Source organism: Macaca fascicularis, chromosome 8, assembly GCF_037993035.2.
Source record: "Macaca fascicularis isolate 582-1 chromosome 8, T2T-MFA8v1.1".
Classification (NCBI taxonomy): domain Eukaryota; kingdom Metazoa; phylum Chordata; class Mammalia; order Primates; family Cercopithecidae; genus Macaca; species Macaca fascicularis.
In genome coordinates this window covers 20,555,711-20,572,183 of record NC_088382.1, presented here as the reverse complement: position 1 = coordinate 20,572,183, position 16,473 = coordinate 20,555,711, and the positions used below count along the sequence as shown (strand labels likewise).

Here is a 16,473-nt window from a genome sequence, read left to right as displayed (position 1 = left end):
TCACTTTCCAATACGGTACTTAAAGTGTTTAACCTGCATTAGTTCTGCCCTTTACCCACAGATGTATGTACTCTCTCCTTGAAAGAAATAGCTTGACATAAGGTAGAATTTTTTCTTTTTTTTTTTTTTTTGCGGGGGGCGGGGGAGGGGGCGCAGGCTAGAGTGCAGTGGTACAATCTTGGCTCACTGCAACCTCCACCTCCCGGGTTCAAGTGATTCTCCTGCCTCAGCCTCCCAAGTAGTTACAGGCACCCACCACCACACCCAGCTATTTTTTTTTTTTTTTTGTATTTTTGGTAGAGACAGGTTTTCGCCATGTTGGCCAGGCTGATCTCGAACTCCTGACCTCAAGTGATCCTCCTTCCTTGGCCTCCCAATGTGCTGGGGTTACAAGCGTGAGCCACTGCACCCGGCCAGAAAATCTTTTCTTTTTAGATATACACACAACCAATCTGGATTATCGGTAACGCCATTTCTCCCAATGCCCACTATTGGAATGAGAAGGAGGTAAGAGCTAGTTAAGGCCCCAGGAATAGGAAACAAGGGCTCTATAGTACTTATTAAAAACATGTAAATTTTTTTTTTTTTTTTTTTTTTGGCCAATGAATTATAGAAGTAAGCTAGTGGCAGAGCGATAATTCACCTAATGGAGGAAAGCATATCAAGGGAAGCACTGGGAATATTTTACCATATTGGAGAAGGTTTTTTAAAATTCCTCAATCACAGAAGTCTCTACAACACTTAAGACTTGAATGTTAGTGGGTTATCTTTTGTTAAAAAATGTAAAAAAAAAAATTTTTTTGAGATGGAGTCTCCCTCTTTCACCCAGGCTGCAGCGCAGTGGCGTGATCTCGGCTCACTGCCATCTCTGCCTCCCGAGTTCAAGCGATTCTCCTGCCTCAGCCTCCCAAGTAGCTGGGACTACAGCACCCGCCACCACACTCAGCTAATTTTTGTATTTTAGCAGAGACAGGGTTTCATCATGTTGGCCAGGCTGGTTTCGAACTCCCTACCTCAAGTGATCCACCTGTCTTGGCCTTCCAAAGTGCTGGGATTACAGGCATGAGCCACCGTGCCCGGCCAAAAATGTAAATTTCTTATAAATACTTCCACTACTTTATCGTTACCCCAAATACTTGAGGCACCCTATCAGGCCCTGAAACAACCATAAATAGGCTGCCCCAATTCTTCCCTCGTGCCACCCGCAGTTGCACAGGCACACACATGATGGCCATTGCAATATGAGACAGCTATGCTTGTGCATACGGGAGGCAAAGCACTGCAAGGGCTCCTAACTCTGACTGTGACAGGGATTCAGGTAGTTAGTGAGGCCTTCCTGGAGACAGCTATGTTTGGATGAGTTAAATTTAGGCATCTGAAAGCTCAGTGAGAAGGAGGGCGGGAGGGGGTGGTGGGGATACAAGTGTTCTAAGCAGAGTTCCCGGCAAGAGTAAAGCTCCACATAGAGCTTAGGGATGGGGAAGCCAGAGGTAAGCAGAGCTAAGCAGGAGGGTCCCTAGGCTGTGCAAGGAGCTTGAAGTTGACCCTGGGGGCAGTAGGAAATCACTGAGAACTTTTAAGCCTGACGTAGAATTTGAGAAACATCATTCTGACTGTTATTATAAACAGGGGATGAGAAAGATCAAGACAGGAGATAAGGAAAAAGCTAAACAGGCTACTGGAATAATCTAGGCACAAGGGACTCTGAGCTGCTCTAGGGGAAGGGCAGTAGGGTGAAGAGATACGGGTGGACAACAGAACTTAGCTTTTCCACCTTGAGAGTCAAGGAAGAGGATGAGTGGGAAGGGACACATGGATTTGTAAGCTGGGTGATAAGACTATTGAGCTCCTATTTCACTCTGAAGTTAAAACGTTAACTTTACATGTCATATAGTTTACAGATAACAGAGAATCAACAAATTATGTCAGATTGACTTCAGTATAACTCTGTGCAAGGAGGGTTCTGTTTTCTCTTTGTTTTGTTTTGTTTTTTTTTCCATTTGAAGCTTGCATGCCTGTTCTAAAACTGAAAAAGCAAACACATACAGACTTTAAATATATGCCTCTAGAATACAGCTAAAATTTCCACATCGAGCTCCTTGAATTGTCAGAATTCCAAACAGAGAAATATTCGGCATATTTTCATGGAACAAAGTAAATGAGTGAGTTTACGTGAGTGGGTTTTCTAGCTTACTGAAGATTCAATCTCTAAGTCTTTGACACTGTCCATCAAATCTTGCCACAATTCAGTGATCCTCCGCTAAATGCTGTTGAATTTCAGGGTAGTTATCTGCTGTGATGACAGAGGTCCGAACTGCTCATCCTTACAAACGGGTAACCACTTCCCAGAGAAACTGTTTAAGAAGATGAGCACAACTGTTGTTTAAAAAGCAAACCACTCAATATTACCTTAATTCCACTTTGAATCCACTGTCCACATAAATTAGAGATAACTCAAGGATGCCAAGGAAATCCTGAAGACCTGGATGGAACCATGTTCCTGCTGCCCTTTTTAAATAGCCTGCGCCCATCAATAATAGACTGGATAAAGAAAATGTGGTATATATACACTATGGAATACTATGCAGCCATCAAAAGGAACGCGATCATGTCCTTTGCAGGGACATGGATGAAGCTGGAAGCCATGATCCTCAGCAAAATAATGCAGGAACAGAAAATCAAACAGCACATGTTTTCACTTTTAAGTGGGAGCTGAGCAATGGGAACACATGGACACAGGGAGGGGAACAACACACACTGGGGCCTGTCAGGGGGTGGTGTGAGGGGAGGGAGAACATCAGGATAAACAGCTGATGTATGTGGGACTTAATACCTAGGTGATGGGTTAGTAGGTGCAGCAAACCACCATGACACACGTTTACATACGGAACAAACCTGCCCATCCTGCCCATATACTCTGGAACTAAAAATTAAATAAATAGCCTGTGTTTGGGAAGCGAGCTTCACTTTTCTCTGGATTAGGAGCTGACTTTCAGATCAAAGATACCAGAAGTATGTGCACGGACCAGGAGGGTAGTGGAGTATAAGAAAGCTTTTTGTCTAAAAGCCAAGAGCTGAGAAATACTTTAGAACACTGGTTTCCTCTAATTATTCTCTTTCCAAACAGAGCCAAAGTGCATCCCTTTCAAATCACCACCCTGCACCCACCCCGTAAAAGTTACCTAATTTAATTAATTGTTAGAATTCAACCACTTTTGTCTCAATGCTAGGCAAAATTCCTTCAACTGTGGCAGAAATGGAATTTAACCAGATTTCACATTCATTTTTACTTCAAGTTCAAGAAATTTAGAGGGATACTGTGTTGGGATTTACGGTTTTGCGGAAAAGTCATTTATTGAAATAAAATGGTCACTTTAGAAACTACATTTTGAATTTTGAAAAACACATTCTGATTTGGTTCTTCTTAAAACATAGCAACAATGCATGAGCATAGATTTTTATCGTTAGCTTCTCGATAGACTGTTGAAATGCTGCTATTGGCTCAGAGAAGTTTGCAAGTTCATACTGGCTTCAAATAAATCTGAATAAAATACTCCCATTGTGTGCTCAGAGAAAGCAATGAAAAGGGTGCTGGTTTTTCATGATTCAGAGCCTCTAAAATTTCTATCTAGAACATGCAAACCAAGAACAATTTAAAACATTAAAACAACTGGAAGGAATGTGGTCCTTAAAACTGAAGACTGATATGCTTATCGCATTTCTGTTCTACTTATTAATATGCCATAAATGTAAACAATTTCTCCAATTAAGTTTTCTCCAGACTTTGCTTTAAATTTTATATTACTGCGTAGACTGAATTCAACTTATCAACTGTTCAACAAACTGTCAGTTTCTCTAAAAGATCAAGCCTTAGACATTTCAAAAAAAGAAAAAAAATAATCTAAATGCAATTTCCAAACAAAATTCCAGGAGGCAAGGGGATACAGGTACTAAAGTAAACTGGCCATTACCGTAAAGCTAGATGTCTGTGGGTAAAGGAAATCCAGGGTACTACTGGGGACACAGAGGAGGGGCTCCATGCTCACACTGGGATTGGGGTCAGGGAGCAGCAGGGACGCTTTCCTGGGGTAAGCCATGACTAATCTGATTCTTCAGCCATGATTCCACTCTAGAATTGCTGGGTTTTTTTCTGTGTGTGTGTGTGTGTGTGTGCACGCGTGTGTGTTTGTTGTTGTTTGTTTCTGAGATGGAGTCTTACTCTGTTGCCTAACCTGGAGTGCAGCGGCGTGATCTCAGCTCACTCCAACCTCCGCCTCCTGGGTTCAAGTGATTCTACCTCAGCCTCCCCAGTAGCTGGGATAACAGGTGCCCACCTCCATGCCAGGCTAATTTTTGTAGTTTTTTTAGTAGAGATGGGGTTTCACCATGTTGGCCAGGCTGATCTCGAACTCCTGACCTCAGGTGATCCGCCCACTTCAGCCTCCCAAAGTGCTAGGATTATAGGCGTGAGCCACTGTCCCCGGCCACATTTTTTTATTAACTAAGAAATATCCATAATCTTTAAGACTCATTTTGAAATTTTGATAATTTATTTAATCATTCACTTCTTAAGCTCAATTAGAAGTCCAAATTTTCCTCTCTGTTACTTTATTTGAAACAATTCCTTCCTTGGAAAAAGATCTTGAATTTTTGCATAAATACTTAACAGCAACTATAGTTATTTCCCTGCTAAACAGAAAAAAAAAACCCCTTTAAATAATCATATTAGTCTATAAAGTCTTAATCAGAAATTCCTGGAAACATGTATTTTGATTTTTAATTCTGATTAATAATAGCTTAATTACTAGAAAATTTAAAATTCAAACCATCTCATAAATACAAAAACTATTTTGGAATCATTGATCATATAGGAATTTTAAAATATTCAAATAAAGTGTGAAAAGTAGGTTTTACAAGGAATATAATTCATAAAAACCATTGCAAGCCCTGCAATCTAAGCAAAAAATTTAAAAATACATCCATATACACGTATATCGTACACGGACTTTCTCAAACTTCTTTTTAACAGCACAAATTTTTAATCTTTTGTTACCCCAAAACAAAACTTAAACTATAACTTTTCCGTCCTCTAAAACCTTTATAGTGGCCTTGTATTACATACAATATATGGCCATTGTACAGCTGCAGTATTTTCAAAGAAGAAGACTCTAAGAAAAGAGATAAACTCCCTTCCTCCCCACTCTTGCTGCTGCTTTATAAAGAGCAGTTTCATCTGCCCTTCAGGGTTTTCAGCACTAAGATGCAGAGACAGAGAGCGCGAGCCTATCTTAGGCTCTGAAATACACCATTTCCAGGAAACCAGCCCTGTTATTTCCCAGCCCTGACTTTCAATGGCACCCAGAAGAGGAGGCAAATATTTGAAGCCACACTGTATGGAGATTTGTAAATGAATTTGGCTTCCTTCATTTTAAATATGCTTAGAAATATTTAGAAATATCAGCATACTTTAAAATAACAATTAATTCTTATTAAATTTAAATATTATATAAAGAATGAGATTTCAGTTTGAAGGCTTTGAATCTATTTACTTGCTGGGTGCAGTAGCTCACGCCTGTAATCCCAGCACTTTGGGAGGCCAAGGAGGGAGGATCACTTGAGGTCAGGAGTTCAAGACCAGCCTGACCAACATGCCGAAACCCATCTCTACTAAAAGTCCAAAAGTTAGCCGGGCATGGTGGCATGTGCCTGTAGTCCCAGCTATTCAAGAGGCTGAGGCAGGAGAAACGCATGAACCTAGGAGACACAGGTTGCAGTGAGTCGAGATTGCGCCACCGCACGCTAGCCTGGACATCAGAGAGAGACTCTGTCTCAAAAAAAAGAAAAAATCTACTTACTCACACTTGTATCTAATTTGTCCTCTGCCAACTAACTTCAGCAAGTTAGTTGGTTTCCAAACCATCCCCCCAGCCCAGCCTTCTAGCCCTGCATGGTGCTATTCTCCAACGAGTACTGTAGCCCAGTTTGTCCTCCTACTACCCATAGCACATGAGCCTTCTGGTCCACGCAAAGGTGAAAATGTTTTGACTGAACTGCGTGTATCCAGCTGCCCCCACCTAGCCCCCTTGCCCTCTCCCTCTGTCCCGGCTCCCAGGCCGTCTGAGCTACTGCATGGACACAGCAAGAAGGTTCTTTCTTGTCCTCTGCAGCTCCTGAGCTTTCCTTCTGACTCAAAGAAGCGGCAGGGGTGGGTTGGGAAATGTAGAAAATTAAAGTTAAGAAACTAAGCTGATTTATGTAACACGCGGTGGGAGGCAGGGAAAAAGCCAGCAGCCTCAAAAATGAGAACCTCCCGCTCATCCACCTGCCAAGAGAAGCCGGCAGGAGAGAGAAGGGGGTATAGAGAAGTGCTGGTGTTGAATGCAAACGGGGTCTCCTTCAAGAGGTATTAGGTTGGTGCAAAAGTAATCATGGTTTTTGCTACTGCTTTTAATGGCAAAACAGCAATTACTTCTGCACCCACCAACCTAACACAAAGGAAGGTTGAAACTCCTTTTCAAGGGACTTTCCGCAGCTTCTTTGAAAATGTCCCTCTAGGCCAGGCGCGGTGACTCACACCTGTAATCCCAGCACGCTGGAAGGCCAAGGCAGGCGGATCACTCGAGGTCAGGAGTTCAAGACCAGCTTGGCTAACACGGTGAAGCGCCATCGTTACTAAAAATACAAAAATTAGCCGGGCATGGTGGCGGGCGCATATAATCCCAGCTAATCGAGAGGCTGAGGCGGGAGAATCACTTGAACCCGGGAGGTGGAGTGGGCGGAGATCACGTCACTGCACTCCAGCCTGGGCGACAGAGCGAGACTCCATCTCTCAAAAAAAAAAAAAAAAACAAACAGCAACCACCAAAAACAAAAACAAAGGAAATGTCCCTCTGGGGAGACCGAGTCCCATGGCACTTGAGTAGGACTGACACTTGCTTATACAATGTGTCCTCTTGCTCCCCTCACCCCCAATGAAGGGAAAACTGCTTGTCTGGTGAAAACCTGAAAGTACACATTTATATACCATCACTTCTAAATAGGATTGACTTAGCTGGCCGTAAATGACTGGCAATTGAGCCCTAAAAATGAGCTTGATAGAACAAGTCAACTAAGGGCAGCAGAGAGAACATTAAGAAAAGGGAAAAGATGGTGGTCCGTACACAAGACGTGCGGTTAAGGACAATTACTGCAAGTGCGGCCGAGTGTAAGGAAAACCAGCGCTACTGAACAGAGCCCAGCAGAAGTGTCTAAATACTTCTGCAAAGGTTTTTAAATGAATTTCAATTATTTAACAATCCCCCAGTGACATTTAATGTTAAAGCCTCTACAATGCTCTTAACTTTTTACTATAAAGTACATGTAAATATATTTTAGAAATCTTAGTATCACATTTGAAACTCCAGTGGATGCTTTTTGTGGGGACCCTAGAGGAAACCGGTCCCCTCTCATTTTCACTTCAGAATTCCTTACATCCCTGACAGGCGGCCATGTTGTATGGGCCCAGAGGGTCCCGAGCTTCAAGGACATCCTGTCTTCTCCTTATGCAGCTCTCAATGCTTCTATTTCATGGAGCTCTCCTCCTATAATCTTACCCATTAGTCTAACTCTGCCCTAAGAACAAATACAGAAAAGTCTTCTCCTTCAAGTAATTCCAAATAGCTACCATCCCAAGATTTCTCTCCCCTCATATAAATATATTAATTCAAAGTGTAATGACCAGGCCAGGGGGCAGTGGCTCAGACCTGTAATCCAAGCACTTGGGGAGGCGGAGGCAGACAAAGTTAACTTCCTCAGAACTCTAAGCCTTTGACTGCCCCAGAAGTTCCAGACCAGCCTGAACGACAGAGCAAAACCCTGTTTCTACAAAAATTACCAAAATTAGCCAGACATGGTGATGCGCACCTATAGTGCCAGCTCCCTGTGGGGAGGCTCAAGTGGGAGGACCCCTTGAGTCCAGGGGGTAGAGGCTGCAGTGAGCCATAATCATGCCACTGCACTCCAGCCTGGGCAACAGAATGAGACCCTATCTCTAAAAAAACAAATAAACAAAAAAAGTGTAATGGCCACACTGAAAAACAATCATTAGCTTAAAATATGACCCTCTCAAGAACACAAAAGGTTCCATATGTAGGGAAGCAAATATAGAGCCCGATTAGCTTACGATAGCCCTCCATTTTGTCTACTTCTATTCATTCTTTCTGCTTTGTTCTCAAAAACCACTTCGACAGTGTACGGAGCTGTGCTGGGCCTGCTCCTCGCCATCTCCTCCGCTGTCTTCTGCTTCCTCCTCCTCCACTTGAGCTGTCCTGGGCTCCTTTAACTTCCTCAGAACACGAAGCCTCTGACTGCCCCAGCGCTTTCTGCACATTGTTTCTTCTTCCTGGAAAGTTACTCCTTCTCCTCTCCGCCTGGATAGCTCCCAATCACCCCTGATACTCCCTTGAGCTAAATGAGGTCACCCTGTTCTCACAGCACTCTGTATTTTTACGTTACTTAAAAAAAAATCCTAATTAGTCAACTACTTGGATAAAGATAGATTTTACTCCTTGTTATGGATTGAACTGTGTCCTCCATCCAGAAAGACACGCTGAAGTCCTAAAACCTGGTACTTTATTTGGTGACCTTACTGGGAAACAGGGTCTTTGCAGGCGTTATCAAGTTAAGTCACTAATCCAATAAGACTGGGGTGTCCTTCTAAGAAGAGGAAAATGCCACGTGAAACACACGAAGAATGCCATGTGATGACAGAGGCAGAAATTACAGTGACGCAGCTGTGAGCCAAGTTACGCCAAAGATGAATGGCCACGACCAGAAGCTAGAAGAGGCAAGGAGGGACCCTCCCCTGCGGGTTTCAGAAGGAGCCCAGACAGTCCAGCTGCCACCTTGAGTTTGGACTTCAAGCTTCCAGAACTGTAAGACAAACTATTTGTTATTTTAAGCTACCCAGTTTGTGGTACCTTTGAATGGTAACCCTATGAAATTAATATATTCCTTTAGACTATTCGTTTTTTGAAATCAAGGTCTATATTTATTCATCTGTCGCATCCCCAGTGTTTTCCCAGTGACTGAAACATGGATAGGAGTAAACATTTGTCCAATGAATGAATGAGGGAGTGAATGATTCATATTTGGTCTGTAGTCAACTAAAACCCTCAGGTCTTTTTTCTCAAATATTTCTATATCGTGTGGTCCTCTTGGTTCCATTTTGTTTCACTGATTATTTTAAAACCTAAATTCAGCATTGCAAGTTTCATATTATTTGACGTCATATTATAACCCAAGTCTGTCAATCATGCATTAAGTACCCTACCTACCTGTGTGTCACTGCAAATTTAAAAAGCAGGTCTTCTATGCTAATCCAAATGAATGATTTTAAAAAGTTAAACCTGACAGAGCCAAGGACAGAGTATCATGGCATGCCACCAAGATGTCCCTTCAGGTTGGTATTGACCCATTGATCAACACTCTGGATATATCATGCAAGCAACTAGAAATCCGCATTTCTCTCCAACTTATCCCACGGTTATCACAATATATTAAGTGCTTTGCTGAAATCCTAATACGTTATGTTTAAACTTTCCAAACTCACCAGTACAATAACCGTGGAGAAAGAGGGCACGCAGTTCGTTAGGCGTAACATGTTCTTAGTGAACTCATGATGCTTTCTGGAGATCAGCTACCCCTTTTCCAACTAGATACCACACACTGCTAAATTGTTTCTGGTGGATGGTCTTCAGCTCCCTGATTCATGGTTTCCAGCATCTACATTGGCTTCCAGTCTGAAAATAAGGGTAATTGCCTCTTTCCTTTCTTCTTGTCTCTTTCTCATACTTCAGGGCATCTCCAAGATGATCTCTATTCACTCCACACACACATCTAAAAATTCTTCCAACATCATGAGATATAATTCATTCAGATCTGAAATTGTGAACTAGTTTTAACAGTGAGGTTCTCTCTCACCAACTCGGGCTTCAGGTTCCCTTTCCATCATTTGTCTTGTTCTCCTAGTCAGGTGTCCCCTCTTCTTGTAAAGACAAAAGCAAAACAGAGATTTGGGAGCTCTGCCTCTGCTGCCACCACACCAGGCTTCTCCTTTCTTGTTTGCCGTCCTATTTCGCAAGCTTCCAATCAAACATTTCTTTGCCATTTTTCACAAACCCATACTTTTTACTTTATTCTTCCACCTTTTAAATCTGAATCCCTCAAACGAATTCCCATGGCAGCTACAATGAAACATTCTGGTATCCGCCCCTCTTGTTCGTAACTCTAAGCTTTCATTATCAGATTAGGATTTTGATTGTATTTGTCTTTTCTTCTTGCCAAAAAGTATCACCTTTTAGGGTTACAGAAATATCTTCATATTTTCTCTGGGTATTTAGAAATCTGCTTTTTAAAAATCTAAGGTATTGAGATTGAGTCTACTAGCTAGTCATGAGGGAATGTTCTAAGGTATATGCAAATTACTTCCCCATCATCAAAAGACAAACATTCTATGAATATTACCAAAAAGTAAAGCTTGTGTAAATTTTTTGAACTTCCCAAACTCTCAGTATTCAGCCTCTGTATTTCATTTATCTTACATCAACAATGACCAAGTTTGTTTAAGAATCTTTCACAGGAAGGTTTCAACAAATCCAGCTTGCAGGAATGTGCTGGTTTGCAAGCAACAAAACAGTATTTCATCATCTACCTCTCTAGCACCATCCAGTTGCTCAATGTGCCTTGAGTGCAAACTCATACATAGCCAATCACTGTCAAGGCACGTAGGATTCTACCATGATAATTTAAAAGTAACCAGTTCATTGTCAAATTAAAACCCTAGCAAACAAATCCTCCCGGATTATCACCTGTGCCTCCCTCAGGACTCGCCACTCCTACTGTTCAGACACCCAAACCCATATCTGTATAGTGTCCTTTTTCTAGGACATCTTGCTGTGAATGCAAAGATAACTTGTTGAGAAATAAAAAGAAAATACAACAAATAGTAATAATTGCAACTATGATTTTTGGCCACTTTCGATTCTAGAGTTTGTTTGTTTCTTATTGCATTATATTTAAGGTCTACATCATGATGTTTTACTATACATAGTGAAATGGTTACGACAGACAAGCAAATTAGCATATCCATCTGATCACAGTTAACCCCTTTTTAAAAACTAAGACTTCTAAACACTCTATTTTCTTCAAGTAGAGAAATAACCATAATGAAGATAAGCCTTCTAATGAGGGAGAAGAAGAGCCCAACATCTCTAAGACACCAGAAAGAAACCCATTATTCAAGTTAAAAAGTCAAGGCAAACTAATCTGGTGGGCTGAAAGGATCCTTTTACTAGATAGGATGTGATGTAGAGAATGGGGGAAATATGTGGAAAAATGGTTCTGTGTTAGATTGCAACTTTGTCTAGACTCAGGGAGAGAGCTGAGCTCTGAGTCATCCCTGACCCTTGCCCCAGTCAATAATTTTTGGTAATTTCTCCACTTCCAAAAGTTAAAGTGCTATCACTATAAGCAGCAAGTGAGCACAGGGAAATTCATCAAGTATGCTAAGAACTTGTTCCTGATTGCATACCGTGGCTCTGTATTTTAATCCCTGCTACAAACAAGCTAAAAAAAAATATCAGGATTAGATGCAGAAGTCACAACTATGTATATAAACACATAAGTTCTTCAGCGGTGATTTCTGAGAAGTTGGTGCACGCAACACCCAAGTAGTGTACCCTGTACCCAGTGTGTAGTATTTTATCCCTCACCACCCCCCACCATTTCCTCTGATTCTCCAAAATCCAATGTATCATTCTTATGCCTTTGTGTCCTCATAGCTTAGCTCCCACATGTGACTGAGAACATCTGGGTTTCCATTCCTGAATTACTTCACTTAGAATGATAGTATCCAATTCCATCCAGGTTGCTGCAAATACCATTATTTCATTCCTGTTTATGGCTGAGTAGTATTCCATGGTGTGCGTGTGTGTGTGTGTGTGTGTGTGTGTGTGTGTGTGTGTGTGTGTATCTCACATTTTCTTTCTCCACTTGTTGATGGGATTTTTGGGCTGATTCCATATTTTTGCAATTGCAAATTGTGCTACTATAAATATGCATGTGCAAGTATCTTTTTCACATAATGACTTCTTTTTCCTTTGGTAGATACATAGTAGTGGGATTACTGGATCAAATGGTAGATCTACTTTTAATTCTTTAAGGAATCTCCACACTGTTTTCCATAGTGGTTGTACTAGTTTACATTCCCACCAACAGTGTAAAAGTATTCCCCTTTCACTGCATCCATGCCAACATCTATTCTTTTCTGATTTCTTGATTATGGCCATTCTTGCAGGAGTGAAGTGGTGTTGCATGATGGTTTTGATTTGCATTTCCCTGATAATTAATGATGTTGAACATTTTTCCATATGCTTGTTGGCCATTATTTTATCTTCTGAGAATTTTACCTTCTTGAGAATTGTCTATTCATGTCCTTAGCCTACTTTTTGATTAGATCATTTGTTTTCTTCTTGCTGATTTCTTTGAGTTCTTTGTAGATTCTGGATATTAGTCCTTCATCGGATGTATAGACTGTGAAAATTTTCTCCCACTCTATGGGTTGTCTGTTAATTCTGCTGATTATTTCTTTTGCTGTGGAGAAGCTTTTTAGTTTAATCAAGTTCATCTAGTTATCTTTTTGTTGCATTTGCTTTTGAGTTGTTGGTCACGAAGTCTTTGCCTAAGCCAATGTCTAGAAGGGTTTCTCCAATGTTATCTTTTAGAATTTTTATGATTTCAGGTCTTAGATTTAAGTCTTTGATCCATCTTGAGCTGATTTTTGTATAAGGTGAGAGATGAGGATCCAGTTTCACTCTTCTACATGTAGCTAGCCAATTATCCCAGCAACATTTGTTGAAAAGGGTGTTCTTTCCCCCACTTTATGCCATGTTTACTTTGTTGAAGTTCAGTTGGCTGTAAGTATTTGGGTTTATTTCTAGGTTCTCTATTCTGTTCCACTGGTCTGTGTGCTATTCTTATACCAGCACCATGCTGTTTTGCTGACCATGGCCTTACAGTATAGTTTGAAATCAGGTAATGTGATGCCTCCAGATTTGTTCTTTTTGCTTAGTCTTGCTTTGGCTATGTGAGCTCTTTTTTGGTTCTATTAGGATTGCTTTTTTCTAGTTCTGTAAAGAATGATGGTGGTATTTTCATGGGAGTTGCACTGCATTCGTAGATTACTTTTGGCTGTATGGTCATTTTCTTTCTTTTTTTCTCCCTCTTTTTTAATTTACATTCCGGGATACATGTGCGGAATATGCAGGTTTGTTACACAGGTATACGTGTGCCACAGTGGTTTGCTGCACCTCTCAACCTGTCATCTAGGTTTTTATTTTTATTTTTTGATACAAGGTCTCCCTCTGTCACCCTGGTTGGAGTGCAGTGGTGTGATCCTGGGTCACTGCAGCCTTGACTTCTTGGGCTCAAGCAATCCTCCCACTTCAGCCTCCCAAGTAGCTAGGATACAGGGGCACCCTCCTTGCCCAGCTAATATTTTTATTTTTTTGTAGAGATAGGGTCTCACTGTGTTGCCCAGGCTGGTCCCAAACTCCTGGGCTCAAGTGAGCCTCATATCTCAGCTTCCCAAAGTTTTGAGATTACAGGGATGAGCCACTGTACCCAGCCAACGCCCTTTTTAAAACTATACTTCCTAAAAGTCACAAAGGATGCTTTCCCTCACTTGCTATTGGCTAGAATTTGACCCTAGTATGCTTCAGGGGAGACACAGGACCTAGTCTTTATTTCAGGTGCTCTTGTAGATGCCCAGCTAAATCTGAGAAGCAGATGTTAAAGACAAGCAGCATCCCCTATTATATTCTCTGAGAAAATGTAATAAAATGTAGTAAGAATCCTCGCCAGTTTCTGCCCTCGGCTACTTATCAGGGTGGTACAAACAAGTGCACAATCTACTCAACCCCAGGATGCAGGTTCAGCCCTGCTTCTTGTGACCAGTAAGGCCAAGCTGATATGGTTTGGCTGTGTTCCCAACCAAATCTCATCTTGAATTGAAGCTCCCATAATTCCTATGTGTTGTGGGAGGGACCTAGTGGGAGATAATTGAATCATGGGGGCAGTTTCCCCCACACTGTTCTCGTGGTAGGGAATAAGTCTCACGAGATCTGATGGTTTTATAAGGGGATATCCCTTTTGCTTGATTCTCATTCTCTCGTCTGCCACCCTGTAAGACGTGCCTTTTGCCATCTGCCATGATTGTGAGGCCACCCTAGCTACATGGAACTGTGAGTCCATTAAACGTCTTTTTTTAAAATAAACTATCCAATCTCAGGTATGTCTTTATCAGCAGTGTGAAAACAAACGAATGCATGCATATAGCCTGGGTCATTTTCCTCTTCTTACCTAGGAGGTTGTGTTGCCAGACAGCCACTACAGTCATTAAGGACACAGTCTCAGTAAGATTCTGTAGCGTTTGTTAAAAGAACTTTCCAAATACAATTTTTTTAAGCATTAGCCACTGGGTATCAGCTCCCTGTGGAAGCGGCTTGACAGAAAACTTTAAACAGAGAAACAAGGGCATTAAGAAACTTGCTTCCACATTTGGGTCTGATTTCTTCCTTTTGCAGCTGGCTGTATGCTAGCAATGCATCATTCTGGGCATAGACACAAGAGCTGGATTTTCTTCAAGGCTTCGGCTCTTGAGATTTCCTCCTTAGCCAAGCATACTTCAGCACCCCATGCTAATGAGAGGCTTGTTGCCGGAAAGCTGAAAACAGGCCACAGCCCAGCGCCACGTCTCCCTGTGAGGAGTCCCTCTCCGGGGCTACTGGCCCCAACCTGGCTCCTGCCACGGTTGTCTTCACAGGGTGGTCTGATCCAGGCATGGAATTCCGGAAGCACTTGATGGATGGCAGGCAGGGATGAGTGAGGATGAAACAGCAGAACTCCCTCAGTGTAATTCCTTAACGAAGACGTGTATAAAAATTAATGAGACAGAGACAGTGTGCCTAGAATTAAGTATCAAGGAACTCCTTCCAAATTAATCTGACGTAAATTCTTAACAATCCTACACTCTGTTCTCTTGCCATCAGTTCCAAAGAACCAACATAGGCCATTTACATGCTTTTTTGTCTGTGGGGAAAACACAAGGTATATCAAGCATTGCCTAAGCTCTACAAGTATTTCCCTTCATTTTTTTGAAATATAAACATTTATTTGACCTCCCTCTATCAAAATATACAATTTCATATTTTAAATATATTCTTTTTAGAAAGCAATATCCTAAAATGGCTCAAGGACTACCAAAAAAAATAGCAGAAGAAAATGTAGTTACCTTATATAAATTAGCCTAATCAATAATATCAACAAATCAGCAAGAGTAACTATCATTATGACACTATGTGTTTTCTTTTTAAATGAAATCACAACTAAGAAATGCTAAGGCTGAAAAAGATTTATAAAAGGTCATTTCAGTAACATATATCTTAGCTGTAGGTAAAAAAAACCTAAATAACTTTAAAGCAATTAACAGAACTGATTTGCTTTTAAGATACTTAAATATCGGGCCGGGCGCGGTGGCTCAAGCCTGTAATCCCAGCACTTTGGGAGGCCGAGACGGGCGGATCACGAGGTCGGGAGATCGAGACCATCCTGGCTAACATGGTGAAACCCCGTCTCTACTAAAAAATACAAAAAAAAACTAGCCAGGCGAGGTGGTGGGTGCCTGTAGTCCCAGCTACTGGGGAGGCTGAGGCAGGAGAATGGCGGGAACCCGGGGGGCAGAGCTTGCAGTGAGCTGAGATCCGGCCACTGCACTCCAGCCTGGGCAGCAGAGCGAGACTCCGTCTCAAAAAAAAAAAAAAAAAAAAAAAAAAAAGATACTTAAATATCTTTTTTCTTCAGTATTGATTTGTGTAGTCACAAATCAATACTGGAGTATAAAATAAAAAAGTCGCTCTATTTAAAAATATCCTCTGCTTAAGCTCATCTCTACTTACACATACCCTTTTATTCTCTCAAGGTCCTTCTCATCTCCCATTTCCTCCATGAAACTGTTTTGTAATGAAAGTAAATTTCTGTTTGGAAAAGTCCCCCTTTTATTTTTTTTTTTTTAAGGACAGAGTCTCACTCTGTTGCCCAGGCTGGAGTGCAGTGGTGCCATCTTGGCTCACTGTAACCTTCACCTCCCAGGTGCAAGCAATTCTCGTGCCTCAGCTTCCTGAGTGGCTGGGATTACAGACGTCTGCTACCACACTTGGCTAATTTTTGTATTTTTAGTATACATGGGGTTTCACCATGTTGGCCAGACTGGTATCAAATTCCCAACCTCAGGTGATCCGCCCACCTCGGCCTCCCAAAGTGCTGAGATTACAGGCATAAGCCACTGCACCCAGCCATGATATTTTTTATAAAAGGATGTGTGTGCGCATTACATATATATATATACACCCACAAACACAAATATTCTCATGAACCCCT

General features: G+C 41.5%; 1 protein-coding gene across 22 annotated transcripts in view; it reads right to left on the bottom strand.

Annotated features, from left to right (window-relative positions):
* Positions 1 to 16,473, bottom strand: part of SLC7A2 (solute carrier family 7 member 2) — a 73,157-nt gene that overhangs the window by 33,659 nt on the left and 23,025 nt on the right. The window lies entirely within an intron of this gene.